We start from the raw sequence: 18,256 nt of genomic DNA on the forward strand, positions 1-18,256 counted from the left end.
TCTTTGCTTTTCTGGCTTAAGTGTAGTTTTGGGTCACTTTGCACTTGTCTTTCCTCCACAACATGAGTTTGAAATGTTACTTTCTACTGCTTTTAGTAAAGATGGACAACTTTGATGGATAATAATATTGAAATGCACAATCTGCTGAGAATATCTCACGTGGTTTAGAAATGTAATATAGTTGTGTGAGAGTTTATCAGCATATCTAGAACACGTTAGCAAGTTGCTCCACATACTTAGTGATTGCATCAAGGTCTTAGAAAAATCATTACAATTTTTCTCAGTGGGGTACAGAAAGTAATGAATCTGTCACCTGCTCTTTAAAAGATACTTGCTGTCACCTAAGCCAGAAAGCATAACATCTGGATAAGAACATCTGATAATGGAATTTCTTATGGCATAATTATCTAGTCACTAATAGATGTCAACTCTGGTTCCCAATGTAGTTTTGTTTCATATGTGCCATGATTTATATGCAGATTTTCCCCACCACATTTTTGTATGTAGATTCCCTAACCCAGTGGTTTTTATTGAAACTCAGTGAAATACTAGATTTGTACCTTCCTTTTTAAAAGCTTTTTCTTTATCATAGAATCATAGAATCAATCAGGTTGGAAGAGACCTCCAAGATCATCCAGGCCAACCTAGCACCCAGGCGTAGCCTCTCACTAAATGCATGAGCCAGGCTTTGCTTGAACACCTCCAGGGATGGTGCCTCCACCACCTCCCTGAGCAGCCCATTCCAATGCCAATCACTCTCTCTGCCAACAACTTCCCCCTAACATCCAGCCTAGACTTCCCCCGGCACAACTTGAGACTGTGTCCCCTTGTTCTATTGCTGGTTGCCTGGGAGAAGAGACCAACCCCACCTGGCTACAATGTCCCTTCAGGTAGTTGCAGACAGCAATGAGGTCACCCCTGAGCCTCCTCTTCTCCAGACTAAACACCCCCAGCTCCCTCAGCCTCTCCTCATAGGCTTTCTGTTCCAGGCCCCTCACCAGCTTTGTCGCCCTTCTCTGGACATCTTCCAACACCTCAACATCTCTCTTGAATTGAGGGGCCTTAGAAACGTTCCTGAGGATTTCTCCTAAATCATTTAATTTGACTGTACGCAGACATCCTGCAAAAATAGTTCTACCAACCACATCATAGCATCTGTGTGGGTTAATTGTAAATAAGTTTGGGGAAGTCTTCTCTGTATATATTAATAAATTATTAAATAACTTTTACATTGGCCTCAGAGCATTTTACCCCAAACCTGGGTTCAAACCTAATCCCCTCCTTAACAACTGTATCATCAGCTATTAGGCAAATAACACACTAACATACACAACATACATGAATATATGCATTCCTTTGGGCTCTGCATTATTTTTGAGTTGCCTTTTCTTTTTCAATCATGACAGGACATATGTACTATTAGAAGTGGTGAAATGTAAGTGGGAATGACTACATTATTTTGTTCCCTTTTACTGCCTGTGAGAAATTGCTGTAATGATTTATAGCAGGTCAGACTCAGCGTCTCTAGGAGGTCAGATTCTAAAATAAAGCAGGACTGCTGAATTTTATTTCTGTTGTTGTGTATGTCCTAGTTATAATTCTAGGGGAAAAAAACTCCAAACCTATCCTCTCAAGCTAAAAAGCTCAAGAAAAATCTAACAAAAAACATTTATAGTGTAATTATATAGCTGTGCAGATGTGTAAGACTGGATCATATGGGAAGCCATCAGAACAGAAAATTCCACAATATTTTAAAATCTGCTTAATTTGTTGGAGTACAAAAGAGTTGCAGAACATGACTTCTTAAGGCTAACAACAAAATAACAGATAACCAGGTAGAGAACATAGAATCATAGAATCAACCAGGTTGGAGAGACCTCCAAGATCATCCAGCCCAACCTAGCACCCAGCCCTGTCCAACCACAGAATCATAGAATCATAGAATCAACCAGGTTGGAAGAGATCTCCAAGATCACCTAGTCCAACCTGTCACCCATCCCTGTCCAGTCATAGAATCACAGAATAAACCAGGTTAGAAGAGATCTCCAAGATCATCCAGTCCAACCTGTCACCCAGCACTCTCCAATCAATTAGACCATGGCACTAAGTGCCTCAGACAGTCTTTTTTTGAACACCTACATATGTATCACTTCATAGAATCATAGAATCAACCAGGTTGGAGGAGACCTCCAAGATCATCCAGGCCAACCTAGCACCCAGCCCTATCCAGTCAACTAGACCATGGCACTAAGTGCCTCAGCCAGGCTTTTCTTGAAGACCCTCAGGGACGGTGCCTCCACCACCTCCCTGGGCAGCCCATTCCAATGGGAAATCACTCTCTCTGTGAAGAACTTCTTCCTAATATCCAGCCTATACCTACCCTGGCACAACTTGAGACTGTGTCCCCTTGTTCTGCTGCTGGTTACCTGGGAGAAGAGGCCACCCCCCACCTGGCTACAATGTCCCTTCAGGTAGTTGTAGACAGTAACAAGATCACCCCTGAGCCTCCTCTTCTCCAGGCTAAACAGGCCCAGCTCCCTCAGCCTCTCCTCATAGGATTTGTGCTCCAGGCCCCTCATGTGTGTGTGTAGCTGCATGGTGAGAAGGTAAATCTTGTAAAGTTTTTGTGTATGTTTGTCTTTGTTCTTTCTGTTAATTCTTTCCACTGCTTATTATTTAAATGTAAGAATCAAGCTAATCCTTACACTCCTAATGTAAGATTCAGGTCACTTTAATTTTCTGAAAGTTTTATGATTAATCATTGCCATCAAGCACAGATATGCATGGTCCTTCTGTTGTAGATAAAAGGAGATGGATTTAGAAAGTTATTTAATTATAGTCCAGTATAAGACAGATTTTTGAGATGTCTTCCCTGTCGAGTGTAGAAGGAACCCAGCTAAGTTACATGCTGTTCTAATGGATGAGAGATGAAATTGTATTTCTAAGTGCAAAACAGAATCCTGCCAAACATAAGGTAAGCAGAATTCATTTCACCTAATTTTAGAAGTCCGTAGTAGATATTTTCATCTCAATTAGTGTGATGGTTTGGGTGTTATCTGCCCCCTGCACTTAAACATATCACCCAGACTAGACTCAGTGGCTGGAAATTAAAGAATGACACTTTGTATTTACAGCTTAGCACAATATACAAGCAGATATTTGCAATCTATACGGAAAAATAAGTTGAACAGGTAATTACAGAATCACAGAATCAACCAGGTTGGAAGAGACCTCCAAGATCATCCAGTCCAACCTAGCACCCAGCCCTAGCCAGTCAACCAGACCATGGCACTAAGTGCCTCAGCCAGGCTTTGCTTGAACACCTCCAGGGATGGTGACTCCACCACCTCCCTGGGCAGCCCATTCCAATGGCAAATCTCTCTCTCTGTGAAGAACTTCTTCCTAACATCCAGCCTAGACCTCCCCCAGCACAACTTGAGACTGTGTCCCCTTGTTCTGTTGCTGGTTGCCTGGCAGAAGAGACCAATCCCACCTGACTACAGCCTCCCTGCAGGTAGTTGTAGACAGCAATGAGGTCACCCCTGAGCCTCCTCTTCTCCAGGCTAAACAACCCCAGCTCCCTCAGCCTCTACTCATAGGGTTTGTGTTCCAGGCCCCTCACCAGCCATGTTGCCCTTCTCTGGACACGTTCCAGCACCTCAACATCTCTCTTGAATTGATGGGCCCAGAACTGGACACAGCACTCAAGGTGTGACCTGACCAGTGCTGAGTACAGGGGAAGAATAACCTCCCTCATCCTACTGGCCACACTGTTCCTGATGCAGACCAGGATGCCATTGGCTCTCTTGGCCACCTGGGCACACTGCTGCCTCATCCTCAGCCTACTATCCACCAGTACCCTTAGGTCCCTTTCTTCCTGGTTGCTCTCCAGAAACACAACAAGCTGATGGAAAGCACCACAGATTTTTCCCAGCTCATACACTGTGTTTCTTCCTAGTAAAAATGTGGACAAGAATAAAAATCTGTGCTTCCAGGTCAAATATGTTCTGAAGCTTTTCAGTGTGGTATCAAGGAACAGGGAGATAGCACTCAGTATCTCAGCTTAGACATATTCACATCACCTGAGAAAATAGGACAGTACTTCCTTCCCTTGGGTCCACTCTGGTTTAGTATTTCGTGATAACAATTTGAGTCAATGCTCACAAAGTATCTAAGCATCACAAAATACAATATATCAGGCTAAAAACCCCTCAGACAAAAATGTTTAATTTTTCTTCTTCATGGAAATTAGGGACATGTAGTCCCCACTGTTTATTCTCTATCTTTGTGTGAATTTCCCATAGATATCAGCTGGTATTCCATCAAGTAGCTAAAAGAAAAATGGAGTCCCAAGTTTTTGTTCAGCTTCTGGCTACATCTTCCTCTTTCTTGTTAGCAGAACAGATTCATAGATCTATTCTGATCTTCTTGCACGTGGTAGAAATGCCAGTGCCAGCAATGAGAGTTCTTTCAAGAAAGAGGAGCAGAAGAGATAATGAGTGCTGCATTGTGCAGACCCGAGAGAAGAATTTAGTTTTAATGATCCCAATCCTTTTTTATTTTTTTTAAATCTTTATAGTCTGCTAAAAATTTCTGTTCTAAATAAACTAATTCAATGGATGGAGATTACACAGGGCAGTTAGGGTGGCTTAGTAAATTCTCTATTTCTCTCTGGATATTATAATGCATAAGAAAGTAATTAATATTTTATCTGAAAATGATACATACTTCTGCTGTTGTTTATTTTTAATTAAAACTAAAGTGCTGGAACAGTAAATGACAATTATAAATGTATAAAAGGCATTAAATGTGCCAATGTGAATGGTTAATTATGAATGATCACATTTACATGCTAACATTTCTGATGAAAATACAAGATGTTTTACTTAAATACTAATATGACTACACTGATCATTCAGGATACCTAGAAAACTTACATAGTGTCTGTACTGAACTGCAAAATGCAGTCAGAATATCAACATAAAAGATTTATTTATCTCTTGAATGTTCAAAATATTCACACAAGGACATTCTCAATCTTAGAATCATAGAATCAACCAGGTTGGAAGAGTCCTCCAAGATCATCCAGGCCAACCTATTCCCCAGCTCTATCCAGTCAACTAGACCATGGCACTAAGTGCCTCAGCCAGGCTTTTCCTGAACACCTCCAGGGACAGTGACTCTACCACCTCCCTGGGCAGCCCATTCCAATGCCAATCACTCTCTCTGACAACAACTTCCTCCTAACATCCATCCTAGACCTCCCCCACTGCAACTTGAGACTGTGTCCCCTTGTTCTGTTGGTGGCTGCCTGGCAGAAGAGACCAAGACCCACCTGGCTACAGCCTCCCTTCAGGTAGTTGTAGACAGCAATAAGGTCACCCCTGAGCCTCCTCTTCTGCAGGCTGCACACCCCCAGCTCCCTCAGCCTCTCCTCATAGGGTTTATGCTCCAGGCCCCTCACCAGCTTTGTTGCCCTTCTCTGGACACATTGCAGCACCTCAACATCTCTCTTGAAGTGAGGAGCCCAGAACTGGACACAGCACTCAAGGTGTGGCCTGACCAGTGCTGAGTACAGAGTCCGAATAACCTCCCTTGTCCTACTGGCCACACTGTTCCTGATGCAGGCCAGGATGCCATTGGCTCTCTTGGCCACCTGGGCACACTGCTGGCTCTTCTTCAGCCTACTGTTTGAGCTGTGAAAGACAGAAATGCACTTGAGCCATAACAGTGCAAAATCAGAAGATAAGGTTTTAAAGCTTACATCTTCCTCGTGAGGAGAGACTGAGAGAGCTGGGGCTTTCTAGCTTGGAGAGGAGATGAATAAGGGGTGACCTCATTAATGTTTATAAGTATGTAAGGAATGAGTGCCAGGAGGATGAAGCCAGGCTCTTCTCAGTGATGCTCAGTGACAGGACAAGGGGCACTGTGTGGAAGCTGAGGCATAGGAGATTCCATGTGAACCTGAGGAAGACTTTTTTTAACCATGAGAGTGACAAAGCACTGGAACAGGCTGCACAAGGAGGCTATGGATTCTCCCCTTCTGGAACTGTCTGGATGCATTTCAGTGTGAGCTGCTCCAGGTGATCCTGCTCTGGCAGGGGGTTGGACCAGATGATCTTTCAAGGTCCCTTCCAGCCCCTGACATTCTGTGTTTCTATGATTCTAGGACCCTTCATAGTTATATTCCAAGTAACTGTGTGCCAGTTTTGCACCAGATGGAGTGTGGAATTTACCCCAAAGGAGTAAAATGACAACACTTGAACAGAATTTGAAAGTTCAATAAAATTATTATTTACAAAATTAGACTAAATACAAAAGGCAATAAATGTGTGTGTACATATATATACATATATGAACAATGGCTCAGTCCCCCCTGGGCTAAGCCCACAGGCTGCATTGCATAGCTGAAAATTCTCTCTCCACCCCTGTCACACTAGGCCTTGCCTCCCACACAGCAAACCCAAACAAAGTTGAGTGAAGAAGAGAGAAAGAACAAGAGCAAAACACAAAAGAGAAAGAGCAAGGTGTAATATCTGATTACGCAGTGATTTGCAGGATGATGGGATGGGATAAAACTGTTTGTAACATCCTATCCAGCTGCCCTGGGGGACTGTCCAGCCCCTTGATACTCTCCATACTCTGAAGGACTTTTATTTATGATTGGACAGTAGTCATCAATTTCTATCAACCTGTTATATTTCATATGTTCATTACTATTTACTATTTTACTTTCTCTTATGTTGCTGAAAACACAGCTACAAGTTCTGTTCACATGTACATGAACACACACTCAGAGTTTCCAAAAGGCTCTTATTAACTAATGCAACTAATAAAGCAAGGGCTTTGGTTGATAAAATTATTATGTTGGCAGTTTCTGCATTCTTTACAGCAAGCATTTATTTTTCTGTAAAATGTATTGTTTTAGCAGACTGCAAAAGCCTGGACACAAAATCTACTGTAGAATACCAACAGAGCAAAATTTATGTTCTGTGTTTTGCGTAAATTCTGTTGTTGGAGCAGTCGAGGGGGAGAAAATTGTTTGATAGTGGATTAAAAACTGAAATATATTGCAAAGGATTCTAGCTTGATTTATCAGGCTTTGCTATTTTCTGCAAAAACTCTATTCCTTGTCTGAGCTCAGACAGAAAAGGATGTAAAAATGCACCAACTGCAGATTGTGATGATAAATGTCCTTAACATTTACAGTATTCTGCTTTCTCTGAACTGGAAAAAAAATGCAGAGGTATTGTGGTGACTTTTCTACAAATGCTTGTATGATTTTTACACAACATTATTACTATTTCTATTAATGTCAGCTATTTGTGATATCTAGAAAGGAATTAAGGATGAGATAAAGTCATGTACAGAGAAAGGGAGGGAAGGGAGGAAGACAAGACACAACTAGGAGGAAGAAAGAGGGATGGACGAAATGGAATTCCTATTGTCTGCTATTAAAGATGTTGGTACTTAAAATCACAGTGGGAACAAGACCAGTCTGCATGGAAAGTTTACAAAGAAGTTATCTGGGCAGCAAGGGATCAGATTAAGAAGCCAAAAGCACAGGTAGAATTTAATTTGGCTGGACAAAGGAACTGAGTGAACCCTCAGCAAGTTTATGGATGATACCAAGACATGGTGGTCTGGTTAATGTGCTGATAGCCAAATAGTAGAGCTGCTTGATAGAGGTTGAAGACTAAGTGTCCTACTATAGAGATAAATTCTTCCAGAAAATCAAGAGTACTCAGGGGGTGGACAGTTCCCAGAGGGTGGGCACAGGAAAATGTATTTTTTTTATTCCATCCCATATTCCTGTATCTCTCTATATAAGTGTGATGGTTTGGGTGTTACCCACCCCACACACACTTAAGAAAGTCACCTGGACTAGACTCAGTAGCTAGAAATTAAAGAATGAAGCTTTCTATTTACAGCTAAGCACAATATCCCAGCAGGTATTTACAATATATACATCTATATTTAGGCTGGAGGTGAGGAGAAAGTTCTTCCCTGAGAGAGTCATTGGACACTGGAATGGGCTGCCCGGGGAGGTGGTGGAGTCGCCGTCCCTGGAGCTGTTCAAGGCAAGGTTGGACGTGGCACTTGGTGCCATGGTCTGGCCTTGAGCTCTGTGGTAAAGGGTTGGACTTGATGATCTGTGAGGTCTCTTCCAACCTTGGTGATACTGTGATACTGTGATACTGTGAAATACACAAGTTAAAAAGCAATACAGAAACACAACAGCCCTCCCAGAAACCTGAGTCCCCAGGAGGGGCTCCCAACCACCCTTCCACCTCCCTTCCACCCCTTTACCTTATCCCAGACATTGCCTTACATTCAAGGTGAGTTTGGAGAATTGGCCAGGGAGTTAGGAAGCAGAAGGATTAGTTAGACAGCAAGTTAGGGAAAGAAAGGAGGCAGCCAGACCCACAGAGCAACTCTGTTATCTATATTTGTGTTCTTGTTCTTATCCATCTCAGCAAGCCTATGAGTGCAGCAGACATCACCACTGTTTCCCTTTTACAGTCTATAATCTAAATCACTAAAATATCCCAGCTAGCTTCAAACTAGCACAATAGTGAAAGTTCACAACCAGTTCTTTTTCTTTCTCCCTTCTCACTTCTCCAAGTGCATGCAGTGGCTGCTGTCTCTTGGTGTGTGGGAGAGAGTGGCCTTCTGCAGCCTTGGCTGGCAAATGGTATTTTTCAGCTATGCCAATAAGGCCTACCAAGCTTGCTGTGTGGGGGTCAGTAGAGCCTGGTCTAAGGCCTCCTGGTCCTGCTCTGGAGGTGGCACTGACACCTGGTAGGCTTGTCCTGGGGGGGTGTATTAGCGCCGGTGGAGCCCCTGGGTACAATGACTCTTGGCTCACCACTATGGTTAGATGGTCATAGTCTGCTTTATTTCCATCATGCAGAGACTTAGCTGCATTCTAGCAAGAGGCTTCACCAAGATTGGCTACAATCAGAGGGTACAAGGTTACACATAAGGCATGGATAGGTCACTATGCCATAACAATCTGAGGGTCAGCCTCTGGGGCTGGCTAAACTCTGCCCACCTGCAGCTGCACTCCACCCCCTGCAGCTGCATGTGGGGGGAAGCCACCCAGCGCCTGGTATCTAACTCCCAGGATGGACTCAAGGATGCACCCAGCAGGGGTTGCTCATGTTTATGGTTTTGTGTCCTCTGCTAGCAAGAATCTCTCCAACAAGGGTGGGGGGATGCAGTTTGGCCAGCTGAGGCCTACTGAGGCTGAATGCGGGGAGAGAGGTTTTGGCCTTGTTGTTGAGGCCTAGTGAGGCCTGGTGTGATGGTTTGGGCTCTTACCTGCCCCCCCACACTTTTGGAATTGCCCCAGCTAGCTCAGACAGCCTCTGGGAATATAAATGAAGCTATTTATCTTACAGCAGCAAATATACAAGCAGCTATTTACAATATGTACAGTTATATACAGAAATATACAAAGGATAAACAATACAAAAGCACAACTCCCCTCCCAGAAACCTGAGTCCCCAGGAGGGGCTCTCAAACCACCCCAACACCTCCCCCCGGCCCTCTCAACCTTACCCCAGTTCTCAGGAAGAAGAGAGGTGCAGCCAAGAGGTTAGGGAGCAGGGTTAGTGGCAGCAGGGTTAATGAGATGTGACCAGGTCTGAAGGCAAAGGCAGAATGAAAGACAAGATGGAGAATGTTTTACTTCTTCTTCCCAGAGCTCTCAGCGTGACTGTGAGCGAAGTTGACATCAATTGTTTTCATTTCACTGCCTGTTATCTAGTTCTTGTACCAAAACATTCCAGCTTGCTTCTAACTAGCACACCTGGTAGGTGCAGGGGGAGAACTGGGCCCAGGTGGATTCTGTGTATATTTATCTTTTATATTTTAAGGCTTTTGTAGCTTTTGTGTACTTTGTAAACAGCATTTTCCATTTCCCCTCCAATTGTGTAGAAGCGTTTCCATTCTGCTCTCAGGGGTCGAACGCTCTCTGTCCGTTTGCTCTGGGCAGCTCGTAGATGAATCCAGGACACTGATGAAAATTGTGTTAAGAATGAGCCAGGCAAAGTAAAAAACACCAAACCCACAAACTTAAAAATGCTTTGAATAGGCATATGCTTGTTTCCTAGAGAGCATGGCACTCCATGTCCCAGTCTCTCAGTCACTATTAGGATATGATTGGACAAAAATCTTGAATATAATAACACTTTACATATAAAAAGGTAGTGAATTCTAATCCCTTGCTGTCTAAAGAAGCATCCTGAAACTCTGTTTCATGTCAAACCTAAAATTTCATAGTATCTTCTTGCATCAACTGAACTGGACTCCTAGCTTGTTCAACTAACATTGTCCTCTAACACTGAGCAGAAGTCTTCAGATCATAGAATCATAAAATCAAGATGGAACACAAACCCTATGAGGAGAGGCTGAGGGAGCTGGGGGTGTTTAGCCTGGAAAAGATGAGGCTCAGGGGCGGCCTCATTGCTGTCTACAACTACCTGAAGGGAGACTGTAGCAAGGTGGAGGTCAGTCCCTTCTGCCAGGCAACCAGCAAAAGAACAAGGGGACACAGTCTCAAGTTGTGCCAGGGAAGGTCTAAGGCTGGATGTTAGGAGGAAGTTCCCCACAGGGAGAGAGAGCCATTGGAATGGGCTTCCCAGGGAGGTGGTGGAGTTTCCATCCCTGGAGATGTTCAAGCAAAGCCTGGATGAGGCACTTAGTGCCATGGTCTGGTTGACTGGATAGGGCTGGGTGCTAGGTTGGACTGGATCATCTTGGAGGTCTCTTCCAACGTGATTGATTCTATGATTATAGAGAAATAAGCTCCTGTTCTTTCCCAAAATCTTATCTAGCAAAGAACTGAGTACCTGTTGTCTGACCAGTCAAAAACTAGAATCTCCACAAAAGTGTGAATTCTGAAAAGTATATTTCAGATTATATTTCCTTGTCTTTAATGAATATTCAAAGCATGCATGGTTAAGCTTTCCAAATGCTGGAGTTATTTTTCAGGACCCTCTGTTGCTGAGATCTTTACATTCTCTGAACGCTTATTGATTCTCTGCCAGTTTTTTCACCCCTCAGTAGCAAATAATTTTGATGAGATTTCAGAAGCCCAAAATAAGCAAATACAATATGCTTCCTTGAAAATTTACCCAAAAATGTTATTTTCTAATTGCCACTACTGCAGTGAGCTGCTTACATGATTTACTATGCATGCATTTAAATATTCTTAAGCATAACATGTAATTGCTTAGAAAATTATCCAGCTATACTGCTTTACAAATGTTATGCACAACGTTCTGCTGGATTAACAGTTCTTATTCAAGTAAATGAGATCTGTGCTTTGCAATTCTTTTTGGTAGAAATAGAAGTACCAGTGCTAAGCTTCTAAAGTTTCAGAAATCAGTAACCCACTGCACTTGGTTATAGGAGTATACTGATATAATACACTGTGGCTACTTGTTGAACTGCTGTTATGTAGCATTGAGCTTGGAAATAAGCCACATTCTGCAATTCCATATTGACAATATAGATACATAAAATCATAGAATCATAGAATCAACCAGGTTGGAAGAGATCTCCAAGATCAGCCAGGCCAACCTAGCACCCAGTCTTATTCAGTCATCTAGACCATGGCACTAAGTGCCCCATCCAGGCTTTTCTTGAACAGAGCAAGGGACGGTGACTCCACCACCTCCCTGGGCAGCCCATTCCAATGCCAATCACTCTCTCTGCCAATAACTTCCTCCTAACATTCAGCCTATACTTCCCCCAGCACAATTTGAGACTGTGTCCCCTTGTTCTGTTGCTGGTTGTCTGGGAGAAGAGACCAACCCCCACCTGGCTACAGCCTCCCTTCAGGTAGTTGTAGACAGCAATGAGGTCACCCCTGAGCCTCCTCTTCTCCAGGCTCGGCTGCCTTCTGAGTAAACCATGACAGATATGCACAACCAGTTAAAAGGAGAAGCAAAGCAAAGCATGTATCTTGTAAAATATTAAACAATTAAGTTCCTGAAGAATATGTACAGGTTAAAAGCTCTACACAGAGGGAAGTTACTTTTTCATGTAAGAATGTCTGTGTAAAGAATCCACCAGAGTTTATAATGTATTTCCTATTGTGGCCATTAAAAAGAAAGAAGAAGGAAGGCAGGAAGGAAAGAAAGAAGGAAGGAAGGAAAGAAGGAAGGAAGGAAAGAAGGAAGGAGGGAAAGAAGGTAGGAGGGAAAGAAGGTAGGAGGGAAAGAAGGTAGGAAAGAAGGAAGGAAAGAAGGAAGGAAGGAAAGAAGGAAGGAAGGAAAGAAGGAAGGAAGGAAAGAAGGAAGGAAGGAAAGAAAGAAGCAAATTAAAATATAATACTCTAGTATAAACAGATATCAATTAATGGAATACACTGAGTTGGGCTGCACTGTGCCTCTGACTAAAGAGTTGCCACAGTGTCCTTTTTGTTAATTGCTTGCAAGTAATCACCCTTTTATTTTGTGAGCTCATGTAAATGAGAAAAATAATGTCTTTGAATGATGATCTGAAAAATGTTCTGGTACTAATAAATGTATTGTTAAATCACAAAAATGTGTCTAAGGTAGCCGGGGGCTACAAGCTAACAAATAACATCTGAGAATCAAATTTAGCTGCTGTGAAATCTGCTTGGTTCATTTAATGATGTAACTATTCTGACAAACCTAAATAAGAGTCTAGCAGCTTCTTTGAAGAACTGCAAATCACTTTGCAATACAGAAAGAACATTTAGTGCCATGCTGAGATTTAAATATTCAGACATGAAGGAAGGGTTGAAACCTTGGGCGGGGGGAAGAGGTGGGAAAGGGCACGTATAATTTGATCCATTAATCTGTGAAGATTTGATTGAGTGATTTTCTATAGACAAAGGATTCCTAAACATTTTTAGAGCCAAATCACAGTTACAGCCTCACTGCAATTCTTCCCACTTCCCAGTATCTTTTTTATTATACTCCTCACACATCAGACTTTGTGCCTTTATCTCTTCTCAGGTTGAATCATACAATTCTCCCACTGTTAGACTGAACTATTAACATCAGTGGCCTGTGTGTCAGTCTCAAAAGCATGCTGTATAGAATCATAGGATGGTCTAGGTTGGAAGGGACCTCAAGGATCAGCCAGCTCCAACCCCCTGCCGTAGGCAGGGACACCTCCCACTACAGCAGGTTGCTCAAAGCCTCATCCAACCTGGCCTTAAACACCTCCAGGGATGAAGCACCCACAACCTCCCTGGGCAACCCGTTCCAGTGTCTCACCACCCTCACTGTAAAGAACTTCCTCCTAACATCTAGTCTAAATCTCCCCTCTGCCAGTTTAAACCTATTACCCCTCATCCTGTCATTACAAGACCCTGTCAATAGTCCCTCCCCAGCCTTCCTGTAGGCCCCCTTCAGATACTGGAAGGCCACTCTAAGGTCTCCTTGAATCCTTCTCTTCTCCAGACTGCACAGCCCCAACTCTTGTATCCTGTCCTCATAGCAGAGGTGCTGCAGCCCTCTGATCATCTTCGTGGCCCTCCTCCAGACTCGCTCCAATAGTTCCATGTCCCTCTTGTACTGGGGGCTCCAGAACTACACACAGTACTCCAGGTGGGGTCTGACAAGAGCAGAGTAAAGGGGGAGAATCACCTCCTTTGCCCTGCTGGCCATGCTTCTGACTGTACCCTGAGACCTTTATTACCTGAGGGATTTAACTCCTGGGAACTATGAGCAACGATGAATATGCCCAAATACTTTTCTTAAAGCAGAATATTTTTACTTTTAAAAATTGAAAAATTGCATCTTTATGAAAAGATCTTAATTTTTTTTTTTTGAGGTCTATACATTTCTCTCCTAAAGCTTTCTGTCTTTCAGAGCAAGTAAAGTTAATATTCTAATGAGAATGTTCATAAAAGAAACCTTATCACTGTCACCTACTAAATCAGATTATTTTTTTCCCCACAGGCTTTGGGGTCGCAGGAAATATCTGAACAGTTTAGCTGGGAAGCACGAAGAGGTGAGCAAACTGTGATAGATGAGTGCATAAAAACAAGCCCACCTAAGACTACCTAAGAGTTTCTTTGATCAGAAAAAAAAGCCAGCTACTTAAGAATTTCTAAGGTCTATTATCCTAAACATTAAATAGTTTGAGTTAATTACCTCATTTCTCCCTTTTGTACTCTAAGCACAATAAGCATTTTCATTTTAATTAACAACAGTTACCGGAATGGAAGCCATGTGCATAAAAAAATGTAGTGAGGGATAATACCAGTTTTACTAGAATCAAGAACAGAAGACAAAACACCTGTCTGTCCATCTAAAAAAATATCAATTACATCTGGTTTTTAGTTTGGACAATACAGTCTCATTTTAGGAAAAGCTTGAACACTAGTATTAGGACATAAAATTAGGTAAATTTTGATAGCTCAGTGACTTTAAATTATTTAAAGTAGTTTGGTCTGCATGACTAGTCTAGCAGCTAGACTAAAGCAGTACCATAAAATCAGTTACATCTCATGATTAAGAACAGTGCTCTGTTCAGCTCTGGCCAGCCTGATCTAGGGTAGGGTGTCCCTGTCCATGACAGGGAGGTTGGAACTAGACGATCCTTGTGGTCCCTTCCAACCCTGACTGATTCTGTGATGCTCTGTGAGTTTTGTCTGTGGGTGTTGTGAAACCATAGTGGGTCCAATCCAGCTGGTCTCTCTACGGTGAGATGAAATGCAGACTGACAGACCAGTTTTGAGAGGAGATGATCACTGCTGCAAGTGGGCCAAACGTCCTCGAACTGTCAGAACAGGCAGCTATTTATTGAGAGGTTTGTACATGCTTGACTCTACTTTTCCACAGCCTCAAACACACTATTTTGTCTTATTCTGGCAGATGTTTGGTTTGTTGTTTTTTTTTCCCAACTGCTTTTCCCATCTGCTTTAATGACAGAGCATTTCATTATCTCCACAGTCCCATCCTTTCTCACACATTTCTAAGGTACAAGATGTCACGACACGTATCACCACCTAGGCTCCCACACAGATGTGAAGGCCAGTTAAACATCCCATTACTACTCCCTTGGGTTCCCACACTATGCCATAGCTTTGTTTAAAGAAAAAATAAAATTAAAAAGAAAGACTAAAAAGATTCCTCTCCAGAGGAAGTTAATGGAGTAATAAAACTCCTTTACTACACTGTAAAAAACAGTGATGATTATCAGTTTAGTTAGAATCATAGAATCAACCAGGTTGGAAGAGACCTCCAAGATGATCCAGGCCAACCTAGCACCCAGCCCTAGCCAGTCAACCAGACCATGGCACTAAGTGCCTCAGCCAGGCTTCTCTTGAACACCTCCAGGCACGGTGACTCCACCACCTCCCTGGGCAGCCCATTCCAATGCCAATCACTCTCTCTGGCAAGAACTTCCTCCTAATATCCAGCCTGTACTTCCCCCCAGCACAACTTGAGACTGTGTCCCCTTGTCCTGTTGCTGGTTGCCGGGCAGAATAGATCAACCCCCACCTGGTTACAACCTCCCTTCAGGTACTTGTTGACAGCAGTGAGGCCACCCCTGAGCCTCATCTTTTCCAGGCTAAACAACCCCAGCTCCCTCAGCCTCTCCTCACAGGGCTGTGTTCCATGCCCCTCACCAGCTTCATTGCCTTTCTCTGGACACATTCCAGTGTCTTAACTTCTCTCTTAATACCTGGTGAGCAAATTGACTGTTAACTGAATTATAATTTAAAAACACAATACTTTGGAGTGATTACTGGTCTGGGAACAAGAGAAGAATCTTTCCTTTGGCAAAAAGCAATGTAGTGCTTACTTGCTGCCTTTTGTCACATCTATTCAGAAAAAATCCATGTTTTTCACAGTATCTAGCTCTGTCTTTGCACAGGTTTGGTGGGGATGAGACAATGCAACAGTTAAATAAATCCATAGTTCCTGAAATAGTGAACTGAGGTGCATTTGATCTAACTTAATGTGCCTCACAGAAACTACAAATTGGATTAATATTGCTTGTTCATGCTTGAAGAACAGAAAATTGCTCAAAGGCAGATGGAAGGAGAGCAAAAAATAAAAATATAAAGATCCCAGTGGAAATAAGGATTTTCACAGTTCAGTTTGCTTTTGTCCAAGATACAAGTCTTAAGCCATTGAAATAAATAACTGGCATGAAGGAAATTTAAGAGCAGTATGTAACTTTGTAGTACTACATTTCCTAGTAAAAGCTAAAAAAACCCCACAAAATCAAGAATTGTGTATCTTTGTTTGCAACTAATGAAAACCTGACAAAAATATAAAGGAAACATAGAATACAGGCACATGAAACCTTTTTTTTTTTTTACATTCCAGTTGGTTGTTATTCACAGTTTTCTGATTTAGCTTATCTATGTCAGGAGCAATGAAACATAATCATATTTGCAGTAATTTTTAGTTTAATGAGGAAACACTCTGTGGACATCTGAAGTGACATTCTGCTATCTGTAGTCTTTGTCTGCCAGCTGGTGAAAAGACAAATCCCTAGCTACTGGAATCACAGTACCTATAAACAATTCTTCTGTCTCCATTTAAGAAGAGATGTCAATGATAATGAATATACTGACCAACTTATAAACACAGTGTTTGCTATACATTTTGCTGCAGTTAAATAGCATAAATGAATGTATACGATGATTACTTATCACTGAATTATTGAATGCACTCATTCTCTGGCATCTTCTGTCTTTGTAATGCTGCATAGCTTGCGTAGAGTGACCTGGAACACAAATCCTATGAGGAGAGGCTGAGGGAGCTGGGGGTGTTTAGCCTGAGGAAGAGGAAGCTCAGGGGGGACCTCATTGCTGTTTACAACTACCTGAAGGGAGGTTGTAGCCGGGTGGGGGTTGGTCTCTTCTGCCAGGCAACCAGCAACAGAACAAGGGGACACAGTCTCAAGTTGTGCTTGGGGAAGTCTAGGCTGGATGTCAGGAGGAAGTTTTTGGCAGAGAGAGTGATTGGCATTGGAATGGGCTGCCCAGGGAGGTGATGGAGTCACTGTCCCTGGAGGTGTTCAAGAAAAGCCTGGCTGAGGCACTTAGTGCCATGGTCTAGTTGACTGGCTAGGGCTGGGTGCTAGGTTGGACTGGATGATCTTGGAGGTCTCTTCCAACTCGGTTGATTCTATGATTCTAAGTGAATAATCTACTTTAATATTATGTGTCCAAAGGTTGTCTGTTTGAATTAGGAGTGGTCACCTCACACAGTCTTAATAAAAGAACTTTTCCAAAGGATTGTTTCCCTAACCTTAATTGCCTATTTTCAAGTGAACAAAACAGTTTTCATAGTTATTAACAATTATCACCTGGATATCAAAATTAATACAGATAATGAATTTTGCATAATCTATCATATTTTCCCTCTTTCCTATAACAATATTTCTTTCCACTATATGAAAAAGGTGGATGGATTTCATGCTGACAGAGGACACGATTCAATAGACGTGGGCAAATCATGCTACAAAGAGTGTCCTTGAGCCCATCTTGGAGGCAGGAACCATGGCAATGAAACAACCCCCACGTCCAACTGCAAGGGGGCAGGATCTGCTGGCCACAGGAGGCTGACCCATAAATGTTTTCACTAAATCTTACCCTGTCTATACCTCACACATAGCCTTAGCCTATATGTGCCTTATGTGTGTACCAATATTGAAGTGAGTTAGCTGTGCACCCCTCTTCCAAGTTAGCATATAAGTCGCTGTATTACTGCATGTCTCGGTTCTATTTGTATTTCCAGAGACTCAAATAAATTTGATAGAACCAAATAAGAATTTATAGAGTGCCCTCCCCTCTTCCCCCTTCTTTCCCAAAAGAAAGGCATTAGATGAGGAGAGAGGAAAAAGTAAGCACACCCAAATAAATATATCTCATTCGATTGGGAAGTTAAAACAAAAAGTTTAACAATAAACTAAAAAGGTATCTGAGGTGGGGAAGTTATAAAGCTATAGGGAAGGGAAAACAAATACAGAATATGTAAATACAACCTGATCTTGATGGTAATGGCTTTGTCTGTCTCATGGGTGATGGCCGTATGGTAGAACAAAGAAAGCCAGGAACAGGCTGGTGATGCTGGTAATCAGGGAGGCAGTGAGCAAAGAGAGAGAGAGAGAACAGGCAGTCCCCCTGCTTTTATGGATCTTTAGACAGGAAGGGGGAGTGAGCTAACCATAACCTGGTAGTCTTCAGACCCACCCCTGGGGAGGGGTCAAGACCACCTAGGGTCAGGTTCAAGGTTAGTCCCCCTGG

The 18,256-nt window shown here is 42.6% G+C and overlaps 1 long non-coding RNA gene across 1 annotated transcript in view; it reads left to right on the top strand.

The window, feature by feature from the left end:
* The window catches only part of LOC135175729 (uncharacterized), a 77,110-nt gene extending 59,436 nt beyond the window's left edge, over positions 1–17,674 (top strand). The window contains exons 2-3 of the long non-coding RNA XR_010302460.1: positions 13,947–13,998; positions 17,413–17,674. This is a non-coding gene — a long non-coding RNA (uncharacterized LOC135175729). The remainder of the gene's footprint in view (positions 1–13,946; positions 13,999–17,412) is intronic.
* Positions 17,675–18,256: the final 582 nt, after the last annotated feature.

The sequence above is a fragment of the Pogoniulus pusillus genome, chromosome 5 (assembly GCF_015220805.1).
Source record: "Pogoniulus pusillus isolate bPogPus1 chromosome 5, bPogPus1.pri, whole genome shotgun sequence".
NCBI classification, from domain to species: domain Eukaryota; kingdom Metazoa; phylum Chordata; class Aves; order Piciformes; family Lybiidae; genus Pogoniulus; species Pogoniulus pusillus.